This window comes from Gopherus evgoodei, chromosome 3, assembly GCF_007399415.2.
Source record: "Gopherus evgoodei ecotype Sinaloan lineage chromosome 3, rGopEvg1_v1.p, whole genome shotgun sequence".
NCBI classification, from domain to species: Eukaryota; Metazoa; Chordata; order Testudines; family Testudinidae; genus Gopherus; species Gopherus evgoodei.
In genome coordinates, this window is record NC_044324.1 from 196,894,221 (window position 1) to 196,914,720 (window position 20,500).

Consider the following 20,500-nt stretch of genomic DNA (forward strand, 5'->3'; position numbering starts at 1 on the left):
GTTGTCTTCATTGCCAAAAAAAGATGTTCTTTTACAGTGAGATAACTACCATGTGCTAATGAGCTCACTTTAAAATCCTAAGTAGTGTTATTATCTGCAGCATGTGCTTCTTTTAGAGCAACAATGTCAGTGTTATTCACCTTGAAAACTCTTGAAAGATACAGTTAGCATGCAACATACTGAGACCTTCCACATTGAACTGGTACATGCACAGAGCTGGTCCTATGGTTCTCTGGTGCTGTCCCAGACAGGGACTCTTAAATTTTGCGTTGCTAATCATACCAGGAGAGTGACAAATTGATGTCCAGTAGCCTTTTGATGACATTTGCTGTGTAAATCAACAACATGTAACAGAAGCACCACGTGAAGGCTGTTACCTTGTTAATGTTCCCAACAAACAACTTGCAAACAGCCAGCAACCTGATTGTTGACCTAATAAAGAACTTCCAGGCTTCAACCTACCCCACAAACACTGGTCCTCACTGAACTGTTTCAGAAGATTGTATGGCAAATGCTGTCATCTTTTATATCTTTGGAAGATGAGAGACAATGCACAAGATTGTGGACACCAGTTGCAAATTATGGACCACGTTGTAAATCAGTCCCTGTTTTGATGGTAGTGGCATCTCAGACTAACACAAAGCCACTTTTGAAGCTATTCACTGGCTCACTAATTGGGATTTGGTTATTCGACTGTTGCTAATCAACTCACTTGCCATATAAAAGATGATGCTAGCAGGGACAATGCACATGTATTTGTTCTGAGATGTAAGTATACAAGACAGCTCACCTGCAATAGAGCTTGCCTCACTCCTTCAAGGTAAAAACTCCAGTGCTTTGGATTTAGGATTTTACAGTGAGATGGCTAGCACACAGTTATCTTGCTGTAACCCTGCGCGCCCCCCCCCACACACCTTTTCTGGCAGTGAAGACAAAGCTAGTGGAGTAAGACAACTGCTTCTGGTGGTGGGGCAGCAGTTCCTTGTTAAGGTTTCCTTCCTTGTTTAAGGAAACAGAACTAGTGTGCATTTTAGTGTGCTACTGCATATTGGGAGAAGGATTTAGGAGTTTAGCCCGTGGTGTGTATTGACTCACACCGAGAAGAAATTATTTTACATAAATCTCATGTGTATATGTATGTACCTCATTATTGAGTCTTGGTGCCTTATTCCTTTTAGTGTTTTCCAAGTACATGTTTGAGTTAGAAATGTTTATTAAATTTATTTCAATAAATTGAAGATGTAACATGCTAGCTACAGTGCACAAAAATATTTACAACGATTAAAATAAGACCATATCTCCAAAAGAAACCCCTAATCCAGCTCTCTGAAACTTTGAAATCTCCTTCACTATCTCATCAGTGCAGCCCCACTGTGGTTCTGACTGGATAGGCAGAGGATATGTTTGTGTGAGCTTTTCTTGGCCATCATTAAACCTGTTTGCAGAACTTGAATTTTGAAGTTGTATGGGTGTTGATGGACATTTATATTGGGTCAGAGCTATTTTGTTTGCTTCCACTCTAAATGCTTAGAGCGTCAAATATTTAACTATCAACTGTAAATTTGTTTGTATCTCTATTGGAACATCAGACTTCCCATACTGAATTAACCCAGTGCATTTAGTCCAGTACCCTCCCTCTGAAAGTGGTCAGTAGACACATACATAGGAGCCAGGTTTGTATAATTTTTGGTGATGCCCAAAATGTGGTGCCCTCCTCCCCCCCGCTCCCACCCTGAAAGCCGATATAAAATGAAACTACAACATGTCAGCACCACAAGATTACAAGGGTCAATTAAAAGTGGAAATTCAGAAGCAGCACTTGCCTGCTTCAATATACTGTATTATATTTTGTTGCACCTGTTGTGACAAAATGGGAATGTTCTTAATGTTTTCTCTGAATACTGTGTGGGTGCCTCAGTTTCCCCTGCAAGGTGCCAACTGAAGGTGTTGGGGACTGTCATAAACAGATAGTCAGGACCGGTGCTAGGGATTTGAGCGCCCCAGGCGGACGGCAATTTCGCCACCCCGTGCGCTGGTCCCGCGGCTCCGGTGGAGCTGCCGCAGTGGTGCCTGCGGAGGGTTCAGTGCTCTGTGGCTCTGGTGGAGCTGCCGCAGTCGTGCCTGCGGGAGGTCCACCGGAGCCGCGGAGCACCGGACCCTCTGCAGGCACCACTGCGGCAGCTCCACCGGAGCCGCCTGCTGCCCCCTCCAGCAAAACGGCGCCCACCATTTATTCTGGCGCCCTAGGCGATTGCCTAGGCTGCCTAAATGGTAGCGCCGGCCCTGCAGATATTCAAGAGTTAATAGAACAGAAGTACTTCATGTCTCTTTTGCCTGTAAAGGGTTAAGTTCAGTGAGCCTGGCTGTCACCTGACCAGAGGACCAATCAGGAGACAGGATACTTTCAAATCTTGAGGGAGGGAAGTTTTTGTGTGTGCTGTTAGTTTTTGGTTGTTCTTCTCTCTGGGGGCTCAGAGGGACCGGACCTGCAACCAGGTTTCTCTCCAATCTCTCTGATACAGGCTTTTATAAGTTTAAAATAGTGAGTACTGGATAGATAAGGCGAGCTAAGCTTATGTTTGTTTTCTTTATTTGCAAATGTATATTTGGGTGGAAGGAGTTCAAATGTGTATTTGGCTGAAAGGAGTTCAAATTGGTATTTTGCTGAAAAGATTTTAATTTGTACTTGTATACTTAGGCTGGGAGGGTATTCCCAGTGTCTACAGCTGAAAGATCCTGTACCTATTCCATTTTTTTAAATTTACAAAGATAATTTTTACTGTTTTTCTCTCTTTAATTAAAAGTTTCTTGTTTAAGAACCTGATTGGTTTTTTTTTATTCTGGTGAAACCCCAGGGGTCTGGGTCTGGATTCACCAGGGAATTGGTGGGGAGAAAGGAGGGAAGGGGGAGAGAGAGGCTAATTTCTCTCTGTGTTAGGATTACTGTCTCTCTCAGGGAGAATCTGGGAGGGGAAGAGAGAAGGAGGGGGAAAGGTGCATTTTCCTCTTTGTTTTAAGATTCAAGGAGTTTGAATCACAGTGATCTTCCAGGGTAACCCAGGGAGGGGAAGCCTGGGAGAGGCAACGGTGAGGGAAAGGGTTTACTTTCCTTGTGTTAAGATCCAGAGGGTCTGGGTCTTGGGGGTCCCCGGGCAAGGTTTTGGGGGGACCAGAGTGTACCAGGCACTGGAATTCCTGATTGGTGGCAGCACTACAGGTTCTAAGATGGTAATTGAGCTTAGAGGAATTCATGCTGGTACCCCATCTGTTGGACGCTAAGGTTCAGAGTGGGGAATTATACCATGACAGGGACAAAGAGATCAGGTAGCCTCCTTGTCCAGAAAAGACACACAGGCTAGAGGAAGGAGTGTCAGTTTGGAGCTGGCTGGGGAAATGGGGAGAGGCCCAGAACTTGGGTCTAGGTTCCCCACCCTCCAAGATGGACTTGACTGAGGGGTCCTGTTCTCTGTACCTACAAGTTTTGTTTTATACTGTGATCCTGTCATCTAACAAACCTGTTTTACCGGCTGGCTGAGAGTCACGTCTGACTGCAGAGTTGGGGTGCAGGGACCTTTGGTTGCCCCAGGACCTGTCTGGGCACATTCACTGCGGAAAGTGCACAGTGTGGAAGGGCATGCTACATGCTCTGAGTCAGACCCAGGAAGGTGTAAGCTTCTTGCTCTGGAGACAGTATGCTCAGAGAGAGGATGCTGCCCCAGAGTCCTGACTGGCTTTGTATGGAGTAGTTCCAAAGCATCCCAGCATCCTCTTCCACACCATGCACTTCCCAGAAGTCCACACAGGCACTGACGCTCTCTCCTCTGGCCTTTGTCTCTTTTCCAGGCATTAGGAGGCCACCTGATCTCTTTGTTCTCCAACACCTTCAGTTGGTACCTTGAAGGAGAATGGCCCGGGCCATCAGTTGCCCGGAGACAGGGTTTCAGCCATTCTCTGTGCAGACAGCATCACACTGGCACTCTAGGGCTCTACAACAACCACACACACTTATTCCACCATCTAGATCCCTGAGAAATACATAGGGGAAACTGAGGCACCTACACAGTATTTAGAGAAAACATTAAGAACATTCCCACTTTGTAACACCTGTTTACTTTAAAGTGTGTAAAATAATCAAGTATTGTGCTAAACACAATGATACTCCAAACTGACCACCAAATTTAAGTTGCACATTTTTTCCCTCAAGTGAGGGCTCTGGGGTGGGTGGGGTGCTGGGGGCATAGGCTCTGGGGTGGGGCAGGGCTGGGGATAAGGAACTTGGGATGCAGACAGGCTTCCTCAGGGCTAGGGCCAGAGAGGACTCCCCCCCCCCCCCTTACTGGCAGCAGCAAGCTCCAGGGGAGGGACCTCCTCCTCTCCCCCCTTCCTCCCCGCAGCACACTCACTCTGCACCACGGTCACTGCACATGCTCCTAGGGCCTCTCTCAGGTCCAGAAAGCCCACTCGCCTCTCCTATGGTGGGTACCGGGGGGGGGGGGTTGCCATCACGTGTGGCCTTCCCTGCTGCTGCCCCTCACCATAGCCTCACTGGGGATGGGACTGCCCCTTGCCCAGCATGGGGCAGGAGTGGGGACTGCAGGGTGGTGACTGGGGTGGGGGGGTCGGGTGTCACAAAATTCACCCAAGCCCCAGCTGCTCAGGTCTAGGAAGCTCCCCTCCTCCATCTCCCCTGTGGTGGGTTGGTGCTGGGGACTGGGGGGCGGGAGAACTGCCAGCACATGTGGCTTCCTTCCTCCCCTGCTGCAGCCTGCTGCCCCTCACCCTTGTCTCACTAGGCATGGGGCTGCCCCTTGCCCAGCATTGGGCAGGAGTGGGGACTGTGGGGGAAGGGGATAGATCACAGGGTCAAACCTCACCGAAGCCCTAGCAGCTGCTCAGGTAAATGAGGTCCACCCCAGATGTCCATCTCCTGGATGGAAGTCTCCTTGGCGTCTCCTCCACGTGGGTGCCAGGGGAGAGAGCTCTCAAGCACGTGTATGCCTCTCCCGCCCCCTCCTTTCTCCCTCTTTCCCTCCCCCGGTGCTCCAAGAGGCTGCCGGCTGCTGATCTCTATAGCCTTAGGCAGAAGCAGCACAAGCAAGGGAGAGAGGCACCGGCTGTTTTCTTTCAGGCAGGGAAGCTCTGAGGCGGGGGAGGGCCAGCTCCAGGCAGGGCCAGGGGAGAAACCCAGCTCCAAATATTGGTGGAGCACAGCCCTCAGCCTTGAATATTCCTGGTGCTTGAGCACCTTGAGCCCATATAACCTGCCGCCCCTGGACACATAAAAGGAAAGTGCTAGAACCCCCATAATGAACAATTGTCAAATAGCCTGCATAAAGGGGAACTTTCCTCCAAATCCCTGACAGTTTGTAATTGCCTTATGTCCTGAAGCATGAGGGTTCTATCTCTTATATATATAGTATTTTCACAGGCTAGTCACTCCTACAGGTGGCACTTCTGCCTGGCTGCTCTGGGGAATACCTCTCTTCCAGATCCACCCCCCATCCCCCATTGCGGTCTCTCAATCTGTTGTCCTCTCCAGGGCCGTCCTTAGGATTTATGGTGCCCTGGGTGGGATTATTAAATTGGTGCCCCTGAGCCTGTCTTGCTCTTAGCAACACAAACATACGCTCACACTATTGGAAAACTTGCCACATGCATGTTATTAAAACCAGTTTAACTTAACTAAGCACACTGTAATGCTGATGGACTAGCACTGAAGAAGCAGCACTATAGAAAAAATCCTGATTTGACAGAATGATGCAAATAATATTTTTTTTTAATTTGTCAACATTTTATTGGAAATTTCTATGAAGAGGTATTGAAACAAGGATTTGTTTTTATTTAAAAGCAATCTTTCTGGCTTTTTTGGCTGCAAAATCAGTAAGAATGTCATTGTATGACACAGACAAAGTGATGTCTTGTTTGATTGCAAGAAAGCAAGACAGTCAAGTGTTCCTGACTCCATGTAGAGCCAAGATAGTTTTTAATGAGCTTTAGTTTTGAGAAACTCCATTCTTCTGATGCTACTGTTACAGGAATTGCCATTCATATTCTACTGACAATGTACACATTAGGATATATGTCAACAAGTTTGCTGGTATGAGTAAACTGTACAATGTCCATTATCGATTTTGCATATGGCAACATTGAGGATAGTGTACTCAATTCTTCACACAGTTCAAGTCCATTTAAATCAAAACGATCGCGGCGCTTCAGGAGGCTCTCTAGGTCAGGGTCCTCAATGTGGTTTCTGCATGTGCCATGGCGCCCACAGGGGCCTCTCAGTGCACTGTGTACTGGCCAGCGGATAAGCATCCGCCGAAATGCCACTGAAATTTGGTGGCATTTTGGCGGCGACGCCTCTGGATGACGCTGCTTGCCGCCGATAAGCAGCGTTATCCAGAGGTTGCCACTGAAATGCCACTGAATTTCAGCAGCATTTCAGCGGATGCTCATCCACTGCCATGGTCCTTCGTCTGGTGACTGCCAGACGAAAAAGGTTGGGGACCACTGCTCTAGGTTCTTGCACTTTGTCATTAGTTGCTCTTGTTTTCCTATTAAGTTGAATTTAGTCCTGCTCAGCCCACCTTCCAGCTGAGTGAATGGAACTCCAGGCTTACAGCAGGTTGAGTGGCTCAGCCTGAGTATCAGCTGCCGGCCTGCTCAGCCTGCTGCCAGCCTGGGGTTCCTTGGGGTCCTCAGGCCAGCAGTGGGTGCTGAGTGGGGCCGGTGGCCGGGTCCCCGGGTGGCAATGGGGCAGCAGCCGAAACCCCAGAGCAGTGGCTGAGCTGCTCAGCCCACCGCTGCATGCCATCAAAAATCAGCTCGCGTGCCACCTTTGGCACATGTGCCGTAGGTTGACGACCCCTGCTCTATCCATTAGTAAGGGAATGAGCATATTACATTTGTTGGAGGACTCTATTTAGCAGTAACAGGGCTATAGGAAAGTCAGTCAACATTTTTTGTTTCTCTGATGAAAACTGGCCCACTCTCTTCCCCCTACCAAACTTGTCACAAATAATTGTCAACAACTTAATTTTCTGTTTTTGGCTAAGATATTGAGTTTTAAAAAAAATATTGAAATTGAATTCAGGATTGTTAGCAAGCATTTTACTGAACAAATTTGTTAAATGACAATCTAAATGGCAACACAGACCTGCTTTCAAGCTTGGCTCACCCCCCAGCCTGCTGGTCCAACAGCTGCAGTAGAGGAGGAGATAGGTGGAAAACTGCACGACCTCAAAATCCACCTCTTGGGGTGCAGAGTGGCAACAGCAGCAGCAAACCCTCAGGTCCGATCACACGCCAATGGGCACCATCGCCAGCCCAACAGACCCTGGTGAAGTTAGCACAGCATCTGATCTCAGGGACGGGGCACCCATGGAGCCACAGCAGCTCATCCTGACCTGTGCAGCTCCCCCCAGATGAGATGGATAGCTGCCAGCCCAGGGGAGAGACGTGCTCCCCAGCTAGGGTGACCAGATCCAGATGTCCTGATTTTATAAGGCCAGTCCCGATATTTGGGGCTTTGTCTTATATAGGTACCAATTACCCCTACCTAGAGTGACCAGACAGCAAATGTGAAAAATCGGGACAGGTTGGGGGGGAATAGGAGCCTATATAAGAAAAAGACCCAAAAATCGGGACTGTCTCTCTAAAATCGGGACATCTGGTCACCCTGCAGGTGAGTTCCTTCCCCCACTCCTTCCCAGAGACCCCAGCAGTCTATTCCCTCCCTCAGACTATGCTGCATTCATCTCTCTCTAGGACCCAGCAGCCCTGCTCTTACATGCTCCACTGCTTCCCATCTGTCCAGGCTCCCGGCAGAGCTGTGCCCCCAGACTTAGTGGTGCCCTAGGCGGCTGCCTGTTCTGCCTATGGCAAGGACGGCCCTGGTCCTCTCTCTCGCTAGCCCCTCTCTCACTCTAGGAGCTTCAGCTTCCTCTTCATGACTCAGCCCCCTCAGACAAAACATTTACCCACCCCTGCTTTAAGGTATGCCCTTCCCTCAGGGCCAGGCTCCTACCCTTTTTCTGGGATCCCTTCTTCCCACTCTAATGCACAGAGGATGACTGCCGACTTCCTCACTTCAACTCTTTTCCGTTGCTAGCTTCCTGGCTTTATAGCAGGCCAGCACATGCCTGCTCAGGTGAGCTTCATCTTTCAAGGGGAGTTGTGCTGCCAGCCTAATCCCCTCATGTGGGGGTCTATCACATTAATTGGCCTTTTTTGAGCTTCTTTAACTCTTTTAGGGTTGATGTGGAGTGGACACCCCCTCACATGTATCTTGTCTAATGTAACTGTGGATGTTTTTATTATCTATATAAATAAATGTCTAATGCTGAGATTTTAAAGGTATTTTTAAGGTAATGCTCCATTCAGCATTGCAACACCTGATTTAAGAGCCTAAATCTAATTGACTTTCAATCAGTGTTGACTCCCAAGTACCTAAATCCCTTTTGAATATGAGATTTAGGCTCCTAAATCAATTAGGTATCGCTATGCTGAGAGTAGCAATGCCTAAATACCTTTAAAAATCCGTCCCTAATCCTTTTATGAATTCAACTTAGCTCTTGATCAGATGATAGTTGGTGGGAATTAGTTCTGCAAATTGTGTTTTGTGTAAAAAAAAGTATTTCCTTTATTAGTGTTAAATTTGTAGCCCTTAACTTTCATTGGATGGGAAAAGATAAATAGGAGCAGCTAAATAATAGTGTCCTTTTACATTCTCCCATTATTGTGTTCCCTGTTATTTATCTCCTTTCTAAACTTAAGTCTCAGGCTATTTCTGTCTCTCTTCAAACAGAAACCTTTCAATGTGGCTAATAATTTTTGTTATCTTTCTGCTGATCTCTTTTATTTCTGTTGTCTCTTTTGAGCTGGTTGACCAGAACTGATCACAGGACTCAGGTTGAGGGTATGCCAGTGATTTATAATATGGCAATAATCTTCATTGTTTTCTATCCCATTTTATTTGTTTGCTTTTTGACAACTGCTATATTCTAAGAACATAACGATAAATAATTTCCAAACTCTTTTTTTTTAATTATAACTTTCTTGGACAACATAAATATATCTGACTGAATAAAAGTCTTCAGTTAGACAGTTTTTCCATTGATTGTCCAGTTATTCATCCATACTTTCCCCTATCAACCAGCTCTATTTAGAAGATCAAAAACTATTAATTGAATTATTCATAATTTTTCTGGCAGTCAGTGAGTAGTTTAGTCACAATTTTTTAAATTATTTAGCCAGCTCTAAATGTAAGTGTTGGATTTCTTAGCAAAAATAACTATAAGTTAATGTTCAGGAAAAAACCTGTTATATATATATGTTCAGAATTTTAGCAGGAGTCTGTCATAAGTGAGCAGAGGAAAGGATCCATATTGCTACAGGCTGTGAATCAAAAACAAAAACCAGGAAAAAGAAAAATGGAAACAAAATGACTGGAGTTTCCCAAGACAGAGCTTGGAGATATATAGATATATATATAGATATATATATACACACACACACACACACACACACATGCACATACCTTTAACATATATTTGTATATGTAGATAGATAGATAGATAGATATACATAATGGAGATATATCTATACCTATATAACCTATAGATATAGATATAAAGTTGATAACACTTTCCTAGATGCCTTAGCTGTAGCTAATTTTCAGACAGATATGACTAGCATACTTTGACTATATATATATATATATATATGCTACACAGCACTGGTATCACAGTAGTTATATAATTCTGCCATGTCATATCAGCAGTGGGCACCCATCCAGTAACATTTAGTAGCTCAAAGGAGTAATTTGACTCCATCTTACACCTGTGCTGTGAAATGCTGTTCTTTGTCTGTTATATATTTGAAAATGGAATCCATTTCTATTGCTGATGTTGTGACTGTGTTGAGCAGTACTGTTAGAAGCAAATCAGAATATTATGAACACAGTACAAGATGCAAATTATAATTTTTGCCTGTGAAATCGAAGAATGCTAGTCATATCTGTCTGAAAGTAAGCTACAGCTAAGACATCTAGGAAAGAGTTATCTACACAATAGCGATAAATAGCATTTTGTTTCACTTTATTTTTAGCTTGGTTCCTCCTCTTCCTCCCCACATCTAAGACCATCAGTTCAAGGCAAGGATCCAACAACAATAGAATTGCAAGCCAAGAATTAAGCTCACAATCTTAAAACCAGAGCCTGGATATGATAGGCTTCTCTATTTGCTATTGCAGATTACAAAAACAAAACACAACCACCACCAAAACAAACAAACAAAAACTTTAACGTTTAGCCTCACATAGTGGGGAAAACAAGTTGCTCCTTTCCTGGGCTCAAATATGCTGTGATCATGAAAATCCTGAGAAGTCAGATGAAATTTACATAAAACACTAAAACTCTTTTGTGTATGTTCTTTCTATAAATTTAAATCTCACATGGGAATGTGGTTTGAATGTAAACACTTAAAGCTGTGGCCTTAACAGTAGGCACTTTTGTATATTCATGCATCTGTTACTCTCCTTAGTCTCCCTTGGTCTTGAATGATCAGTTCTCTTTAGACAATTAGCAGCTTGTGTCCAAAAGAGTAATTTGGATCTATCCATCCCATTGTCTTTTATGCTCAGCAAATAAATAAATAAATGAATAAATAATTACAGCTTTCAATTAAAAGCATAAAACTGATAAGGGATTTAAAAAATCTTTATTGTGATGTAATGAAATTTATAGGAGTTAGAATACATTATATCTGAGTAATGAAAATGATCATTAAAAGGTATTAAGTACATAGACTACTGACTACCTTACTACAAACAACAGCAGCTTTCACTAGTGCATGTTGCCTGTGTTTGCACAATAACAAACCCTGGGATGGCCAAGTCACTTTAAGAACAGGAATTTCTTGAGCTAATTGGGTGAAATAACAATGGAGTGTAATAGCCGCAATTAGCAACACTAATGTTCAAGACATAAACAGGCAGTTCACAGATGCATACAATAGGACTTATTCAATCATTAAATTGGGATCTTCAGCAAAGGAAAGGGTTAATTTGAGGACCATGTTTTGCCAAATCCCCATAGATAACAGATTTGTCATGCTGTAACCACCACCAAGACCACTTTGCTATTATTTGACATGTTTAGTGGCCAGATGTTCCTCTGCTCTTACATGATCTGAGGTGAGCAAACAGGCACAGGATGGAGCAGAGCGTGCATGTGGGGAGCAGTGACCCTGCTGTGGGTACTCAACATGCTATAGATAAATGTGGAGAGTTTGAACACATGCCAAGGCAGGAAAGAGCCAGAGCCAGAGGAACTGCTCTCTATAACAGCAGTTTTCAAACTGCTGGTCGTGAACCAGTACTGTGTCATGGAATGTAAGGCGCAGGGTCATGACGACTCTGGTCAGCACCACCAACCTAGTCATTAAAAGTCCTGTTGATAGTGCAGGACTAGTCCCTGCTAAGGCAGGCTAGTCCCTACCTGTTCTGAGCAGGTCTGGCTCCTAGGTAGGGGGGGCCACGGGACTCTGCATGCTACCCACACTCGGAGCACTGGCTCTGCACTCCCATTGGCTGGTTCCCTGCACTCCCATTGGCCTGCACTCCCGGCCAATGGTTGCTGAAGGGAGTGGTGCCTGCAGGCAAGAGCCACACAGAGCTGCTTGAGCACTTCCACCTAGGAGCCGGAGCTGCTTCTGGGGCTCAGTATGGTCTGTGGTGCCAGGACAGGCAGGAAACCCGCCTTAGCACCCTCACTGCACTGCCAAACAGGAGCCACCTGAGGTAAGCCCGTGCCCCAATCCTATGCCCCCATCATCCCTGGCCCCACCCCAGAACCCTGACCTCCTCCCACACTCCAACCCCTGCCCCAGCCCTGAGCCCCCCTAAAACCCAGCACCCCCTTCTGCACCCCAAACCCCTCATCCCCAGGCCCACACCAAAACCTGCACTCCCAGCCCAAAGCCCTGACCCCCTCCTGCACCCCAACCCCCTGCCCCAGCCCAGAGCCCCCTCCCACACCCTAAATCCCTCATTCCCGGCTCCACCCCACAGCCCTCACCCCACACCTCAACCCTCTGTCCCAGCCCTGAGCTCCTTCCACACCTGAAATCCCTCATCCCTGGGCATCAACAATTTTTTTCAGCTCAGTCACCAGAAAAAAGTTTGAAAACCACTGCTCTATAATATGCTCTTCTAGACATCCAGAAAATTTCCAATTAGAAATCCATATGATAGCTAATCCTGGTAGAAGCACTAGCTGTGCATTTCTAACATGTCCTCACTGTAGTAACTAGGTACCAAGATTTTTAAGAAAATCATATTTTACATAAATTACACCCAGAATCCACCTTTTTGTGCTTCAACTGATATTATTTAAGATTTGGGGGGGGGGGATTATTATTAATTCCATGAGAAATGGCAATGGCCATTCATCAAGGAAGACAGGCTTGTGCATATAGCTGGGTCCTGTATTGTGCCCTGAAGGTAGACAGATGGACTCTCCTGATCTTTGGGAGTGGGGGAGGAGTTTCACAGCCAAGGCCCTCAACCAAGAATACCTCATCCATGGTTCCCTAGAGTATCATCTCAGGTTACAGGTTATATCAACAGCAATGTCTCCATAAAGCATACCGATCCTGGAGACTCAGAGAGTTCAGTAGTTTTCAAAAAAGTCAAGCCCTCCTAGCAGCCCCATCCCTATACATTATGGTGCCCAATGCAGCCAGAGCACCTGCTTCCCCCTCCCATGGGGGGAGGGCGCTCACACTCAACGGCTGCAGAACCGCAGAGGCAGGAGCTGTGGCGGGGTGCTTTGGGGTCCAGGGAATTAGTGGGGGACCAGGCACCAGCAGCAGGAAGTGGTGTGACCCAGCCCCAGCCTGCTCATTTCCCCCCGCCCCAGCCGTGTCGCATGTGGGGGAGGCATTGGGGAAAGGACCTCTCCCTGCACTCACTAGTAGCAGGAAGTGGAGCAATCCGGCCCCAGCCTGCTCTGCTTTCCCCACCCCGACCTCAACCGTGTCTCTTAGGGGAGGGGGAAGGACCGCCCCCAGCACTCACTGGCAGCGGGAAGCAGAGTGATGTGGCTGGGAGCTGATGGAGTAGAGTGGGCTGGGGCCAAGTTGCTCCACTTCCCACTGTTGACAGTGAGTGTGGGGTTGCACCCGACCCCTGCTGCCGGCACAGGCCCCCTGATAATCCTCTGGGCTGGGTCCATTGCTGGGGGAAGAGGCTTGAGGGGAAGAGGTAGAATGGGGGCAGGCCAGGAGCAGAGCAGGGGGGAAGACTAAGAGATGAGTGGAGGGAGTTATCCTGGACCCCGCAGCCTCTAGGGACAGCCCATCCCCTTGCAGTGGGTGCAGCTCAGCTGCTTAGGGCACCTTGAAATCTGGGGCAATTTGGTGCCCCAAATTTCATGGTACCCTAGGCAGCTGCGTATTCTGTGTATGCCTAAGGACGGCCCTACCTCCCAGCCTGTAAAGAGTTTTCAGAATGATTACAAAGTGGTTCTGGAATCCTACAGCGAGCCTATGGGCACTTGTGTGATGTGTTCTCTTCAGTTTCTCTTATATGAGATATCAGCTGCAGCATATTGTACCAGATGGAGCTTCTGTGTGGCTTTCATATTCAGCCCCATGTAGAGTGTGCATTTCTTCAAATCTAGAGGAAGGTGTTAAATATTATCAGAGAATCACGAAATGTAGGACTGGAAGGGACCTTGAGAGGTCATGTAGACCAGGGGTCACCAACCCATCGATTGCGATCGATTGGTCAATCCTGGGGACTCTCCCAGTCGATCATGATCTCTGGCGGTGTAGTCGGGCTGCTGCTAAGGCATCCCCCCTGCCTTTCACGGCCCCATGCTGCTTCCAGTAGTGGCCAGCATGGCCCCACGGCCCTGAGCGGGGGGGGCGGGGGAGGACAGGGGTCTCTGTGCTCTGCTCCTGCCTGCAAGCACTGCCTCCATAGCTCCCATTGGCCAGGAATTGTGGCCAATGGGAACTTTGAGGGTAGTGCTTGCAGAGAGGTGCAGCATACAGAGCCACGTGCCCCCTGTCCCCCACCCAGGGGCTGCAGAGGCGCGTGGGCCCCTTCCAGGAGCGGTGCGGGGCCAGGGCAGGCAGGGAGCCTGCCTTAGCCTTGCTGCACCGCCAACTGGGAACCGCCCACAGTAAGTGCCACCCAGCAGGAGGCCGCACCCCAACCCCCAGCCCTGAGTCCCCTCCTAGAACCAGCACCCCAAACCTCTTGTGCATGCCAACCCCCTGCCCCAGCCCTGAAGCCCCTCCCAGAGCTTGCACCCGGCACCCCCTCCGACGCCTCAACACTCTATCCCAGCCAGGAGCCCCCTCCTGCACCCAAACACCATGCCAGAGCTTGCACCCCTTACCTCTTCCTGCACCCCAACCTCCTGCCCCAGGCTCAGCCCAGAGCCTCCTCACACACTACAAACCCCTTGGCCTCAGCCCAGAGCCCACACTCCCTCCTGAACCCCAGCCCCCTGCTTCAGCCCAGTGAAAGTGAGTGAAGATGGGGAGAATGAGTGACGGGGGGATGGAATGATTACACCCAGTAAGTGGAGGGCTTTGGAGAAGGGGCAGGGCCTCAGGGAAGGGGCAGGGTAGATCCTGAATTGCCCTTAATTCAAAAAGTGATCTTGGGTGTAAAAAGGTTGCAGACCACTGATGTAGACTCTCCCCCTGCATTGAGGCAGAAACAGGTATAGTGTAGGAGCATAGGTGGATATGGCTGTCCCTTGCTGTCAGTCTCTGAGGGAGGCCATGCCCCTTTGTTGACACACTCCTAAAACAAGTCTAAGCAAGGGGGAAGTTAGCAGTCTCTGGCTCCAACCCTGTAGGCAGTGTAGAGCCATGAATAGTTCAGGGGCCCAGGGGCTTTAACCTTCAGGCAGTGTAGCTGAAAATAGTTCAGGGGCCTAGGCCCTCAGCCAGGGTGCAGCACCACACAAAGAGTCTAGGGCTTACACCAGGGCTGAACCCCAAGCCAACAGTCTAGGGCTCTGTCAAGGGGTGAGCACCAAGCAAACAGTCTACGGCCCTAGTTCATTGGATGGTAGACTAGACCAGGTCTTCTGGTGGGGAGGCTGCCACCCCAGGGGTAAGGTGGCAAGGCGTAGGAGGAAATGGGCCCACCAGACTCTACTGTGTCCTAGCCCAGGGCCCTAACGCTGGCAGAGTGGTCTGCCACTGGGTCAGCGGGGATCCAGTCACAACACGCTGACCTAGAGTCAGCTAGCAACATAGCTGACAGTAGTCGGCTCTCCCTGGGCCACTTCCTCTCCTCCCCTCAGGCTTTAGCAGAACGCTGGGGTTTTCCGCTATCAACCTGGGGTACACTGCCAGTGGTAATCCCAGCAGCTCCTCAGCATTGGGAGTGTGTGGCAGTTCTGGTATCTTGAATGTGTCCTCAGGACAGCAGAAGTCTTCTGTGGACTGGCTCCAGCAGTGGGCTGGGGGGTGTCTGGTTTCCTCTGCGGCTCCTGTTCAACTGAACTGCATGGCTGCCTCTTATACTTCCTATTCCTGTCCTGCCCTTCTGCTTCCAGTGTGGTGGCCGAGGTTTTCCTGGTTCAGCCCACTAGGTGGTGTCTGGCTGTCCCTGTCTGGTTCTGAGGGATGCCACACCTCTTTGCTACAGTCCCTCAAGCACAGCTCCCAGTCTCTGGGGCTGCTCAGGTCTCCTTCCCCCAGTCGATGCATCCAGGTTGACATGCTCCTTACCGGCTTGATGTTGTACGGTGAAGGCAAATGGCTGTAAGGCCAGATACCATTGCATCAGCGAGGCATTGATGTGCTTCATTTGTTGGAGCCATTTCAGGGGTGTGTGGTTGTTTACCACTACAAAGGGAGCAAAGAGTCCTATGGCACCTTATAGACTAACAGACGTTTTGGAGCATGAGCTTTCGTGGGTGAATACCCACTTTGTCGGATGCATCCGACGAAGTGAGTATTCACCCACGAAAGCTCATGCTCCAAAACTTCTGTTAGTCTATAAGGTGCCACAGGACTCTTTGCTGCTTTTACAGATCCAGACTAACACGGCTACCCCTCTGATACACTACAAAGGGGTTACTGAGGAGGTAATATTGGAGGGCATCTACTGGCCACTTAATGGCTAGGGCATTTTTTTCAATTACCAAGTAGTTTCGTTATCTCGGGAATAGTTTCTGGCTAATAAAGAGGACTGGGTGTTCCTCTCCATTGACGTCTTGGGAGAGGACAGAAGTCAGTCCCACTGCTGAGGCATCTGTTTGGAAAATGAGCTGTGCCTGGCTATATCACACCGGTTTTTGGCAGAGATAGTCTTTCAATGTGGGGAATGCCTTCTCACAGTCGGGGGAACCACTGGATGCTCTGTGGCTGGTCTTTGGTGAACAGACTGGTTAAGGGGGCAGCAATGGTGGCAAAGTCAGGTGTGAAGCACTGGTAGTATCCCACCAGCCTCAGGAACCGTCAATCCTGCTTCTTAGTGATCAGGGTCAGGTGGTTTTGGAGACCTTGCACTTTCGTGATTAGGGGGCGTAATGTGCCTCGCCCCAAGGTGTAACCGAGATAGGTTGTCTTTTGCCACTCGATCTGGAACTTCTTGGAGTTCATGGTGAGACCTTCCCCCCTTAGGATCCTCAGGACAGCTGCCGCCTGGTTCAGGTGGTCCTTCCAGCAGCAGCTGTATATCACCACGTCATCCAACTAGGCAGCAGTGTACTTGATAGTGTACTTCCTCAAACGCTCTGCAGCAACGCACCTCATACCTAAGCTAAAGATCCCTGCAGCAACCAAAAATCCTGAATTGTTGGGGGCACAGCGGTTCCAATGGCTATCACATTGCACCATGGGGTGCCAAAAAGCAGCCAGTGGCAAACTGAGTGAACGGCAAACAGAGGACAGGCAAACAGAGGGAGTTTGTGCGGGAACTGTCTGAGAAGGAGCTATGGTGAATGCTGCATTGGGGGGGCTTTGTTGTGAGCTAGTGAATATCCAAGTGTCTGTGTACTGTGACAATTTGTTTGACTTGATCTAGTTGCAAGGACTGTTTGACCATGTGGCTGTTTGTTTGAAAAGTGTGAACTGGGAGTGCTTTGTTCCAGGTGGGCCTTGAGTGGTTGATTGGAGGGAAGGCTTTGAGCCAGTCCAACTGTTTTGAGACAGCAGCCTTATAAAAAGGCAGCCAGTTGTGAACTGAGTGAGCAGCGAACAGAGGACAGGCAAACAGAGTGCATTTGCTTGAGGGGAGTTCCCACAGAGTTGTTTTTTGCCTTTCAGGCTTCTGTAAGCAGTAACTACAACATATGCAGAGGCTCTTAGAAGGAAGATATTATAGATAGTGAGTGATCAGCTGTTGTGACCTGCACACAATGTGCCATGTTTGTCTTTCTCCCAGACAGAAGCAACTTCATCTGTACAAAGTGCAAGCTAGTCGCCATATTGGAGGAGAAGGTTAAAGGACTAGAGATCCAAGTATCAACCCTGCATTGCATCAGAGAAAATGAAGACTTTCTGGATAGAAGTCAGTGTTTTGTACTGCAGGCACAGCATGCTGAAGAATCAGAGAAGGTAGTGCAGAACAGGGAAGAAAATTGGCAGCATGTGACCTCCAAAAGAAGAAAGAGGAGAACCCATGTATCCCCAATGCAGATAGAGGTAAGAAACCGTTTTCAGGATCTCTGCACAGGTACTGCAGTGGAAAGTGGTTTGAAAGAGTCATCTGAGGGAAGGGATCAGAAGGAGACCCCATCGACCGGAAAGCATGGGATGCATTATCCTAGGGATGGGGGTTCCATGACCACCACTCTCAAAAGGAGGAGATGGGTGCTGGTGATCGGGGACTTCCTCATAAGAGGAATGGAGTCATCCATCTGCCGTCCAGACCGGGAGACTCGAGAAGTGTGCTGCTTGCCTGGAGCTAGAATTCAGGATGTGACGGAGTGTCTGCCAAAACTGATCAAGCCCTCAGACCACTACCCTTTCCTACTTCTTCATGTGGGAACCAATGATACTGCCAAGAATGACCCTGAGCGAGTTACTGCAGGGGGGGAGGGATAGCTCAGTGGTATGAGCATTGGCCTGCTAAACCCAGGGTTATGAGTTAAATCCTTCAGGGGGCTCTTTAGGGATCTAGGGCAAAAATCTGTCTGGGGATTTGTCCTGCTTTGAGCAGGGGGTTGGACTAGATGGCCTCCTGAGGTCCCTTCCAACCCTGGTATTCTAAGAAACATGGCTCTGAGATAAAGGAGTTTGAGGCACAAGAGGTGTTCTTCTCCATCCTCCCTGTTGAAGAAAAAGGCCCAGATAGGGATCATCGAATTGTGGTGGTAAATGCATGGTTATGCAGGTGGTGTCAGAAAGAGGGCTTTGGATTCCTCAACTATAGGATGTTGTTCTAGGAAGAAGGATTTCTAGGAAGAGATGGATCCACCTAACTAAGAGAGGGAAGAGCATCTTTGCAGGCAGCCTTGCTAACTTAGTGAGGAGGGCTTTAAACTAGGTTCGCCGGGGGATGGTGACCTAAGCCCAGAGGTATGTGGGCAGGTGGGATACAAGGAGGAGGGTACAACAGGGGAGGCTTCCTAATTCATACCGAGAAAGTAGGGCAATCAGCTAGTTATCTTAGGTGCCTGTACAGGAATGCAAGAAGCTTGGGAAACAAGCAGGAAGAATTGGAAGTCCTGGCACAGTCAAGGAACTATAATATGATTGGAATAACAGAGATTTGGTAAGGTAACTCACATGACTGGAGCACTGTCATGGATGGGTATAAACTGTTCAGAAAGGAAGGCGAGAGAGAAAAGGTAGAGTTGTTGCACGCACTGTATGTAAGAAAGTAGTATGATTTCTCAGAGCTCCAGTATGAAACTGGAGAAAAGCCTGTTGAAAGTCTTTGGATTAAGTTTAGAGGAGAGAGCAACAAGGGTGATCTCGTGGGCAGGAATCTACTATAGACCAGGAGGATGAGGTAGATGAGTCTTTCTTTGGACAACTAACAGAAATTTCCAGATCACAGGCTCTAGTTCTCATGGGGGACTCCAGTCACCCTGACATCTTCTGGGAGAGCAATACAGCAGTGCACAGACAATCCAGGAAGTTTTGGAGAATGTTGGGGACAACTGCCTGGTGCAACTGCTGGAGGAACCAACTATGGGCAGAGCTCCTCTTGACTTGCTGCTCAAAAACAAGGAAGAATTGCTAGGGGACATAGAAGTGGGTTGAAACCTTGGCAGCAGTGATCATGACATGGTCAAGTTCAGAATCCTGACAAAAGGATAAAAGGTGATGTCGTGCTGGGAGTCTACTACAGGCCACCTAATCAGGCGGAAGAGGCGGATGAGGCTTTTTTCAAACAACTAACAAAATCATCCAAAGCCCAAGATTTGGTGGTGATGGGGGACTTCAACTATCCAGATATATGTTGGGAAAATAACACCGCGGGGCACAGACTATCCAATAAGTTCCTGGACTGCATTGCAGACAACTTTTTATTTCAGAAAGTTGAAAAAGCTACTGGGGGGAAGCTGTTCTAGACTTGATTTTAACCAATAGGGAGGAACTTGTTGAGAATTTAAAAGTAGAAGGAAGCTTGGGTGAAAGTGATCATGAAATCATAGAATTTGCAATTCTAAGGAAGGGTAGAAAGGAGTACAGCAGAATAGAGACAATGGATTTCAGGAAGGCGGATTTTGGTAAGCTCAGAGAGCTGATAGGCAAGGTCCCATGGGAATTAAGACTGAGGGGAAAAACAACTGAGGAAAGTTGGCAGTTTTTCAAAAGGACGCTATTAAGGGCCCAAAAGCAAGTTATTCCGATGGTTAGGAAAGATAGAAAATGTGGCAAAAGACCACCTTGGCTTACCCTTGAGATCTTGCGTGACCTACAAAATAAAAAGGCGTCATATAAAAAATGGAAACTAGGTCAGATCACGAAGGATGAATATAGGCAAATAACACAGGAATGCAGAGGCAAGATTAGAAAAGCAAAGGCACAAAATGAACTCAAACTAGCTATGGGAATAAAGGGAAACAAGAAGACTTTTTATCAATACATTAGAAGCAAGAGGAAGACTAAGGACAGGGTAGGCCCACTGCTCAATGAGGAGGGGGAAACAGTAATGGGAGACTTGGAAATGGCAGAGATGCTTAATGACTTCTTTGTTTCGGTCTTCACTGAAAAGTCTGAAGGAATGTCTAGTATAGTGAATGCTTACGGGAAGAAGGTAGGTTTAGAAGAGAAAATAAGGAAAGAGCAAGTAAAAAATCACTTAGAAAAGTTAGATGCCTGCAAGTCACCAGGGCCTGATGAAATGCATCCTAGAATACTCAAGGAGTTAATAGAGGAGGTATCTGAGCCTCTAGCTATTATCTTTGGGAAATCATGGGAGACGGGGGAGATTCCAGAAGACTGGAAGGGGGCAAATATAGTGCCCATCTATAAAAAGGGAAATAAAAACAACCCAGGAAACTACAGACCA

At 47.8% G+C, this 20,500-nt stretch overlaps 1 long non-coding RNA gene across 1 annotated transcript; it reads left to right on the forward strand.

The window, feature by feature from the left end:
• The first annotated feature begins 2,921 nt into the window (after nucleotides 1-2,921).
• On the forward strand, nucleotides 2,922-19,188 carry LOC115647597. Its single transcript, XR_003999363.1, has 3 exons — nucleotides 2,922-2,933; nucleotides 3,888-3,890; nucleotides 19,033-19,188. It is a non-coding gene; the product is annotated as an uncharacterized LOC115647597 (long non-coding RNA).
• The last annotated feature ends 1,312 nt before the right edge of the window (nucleotides 19,189-20,500 follow it).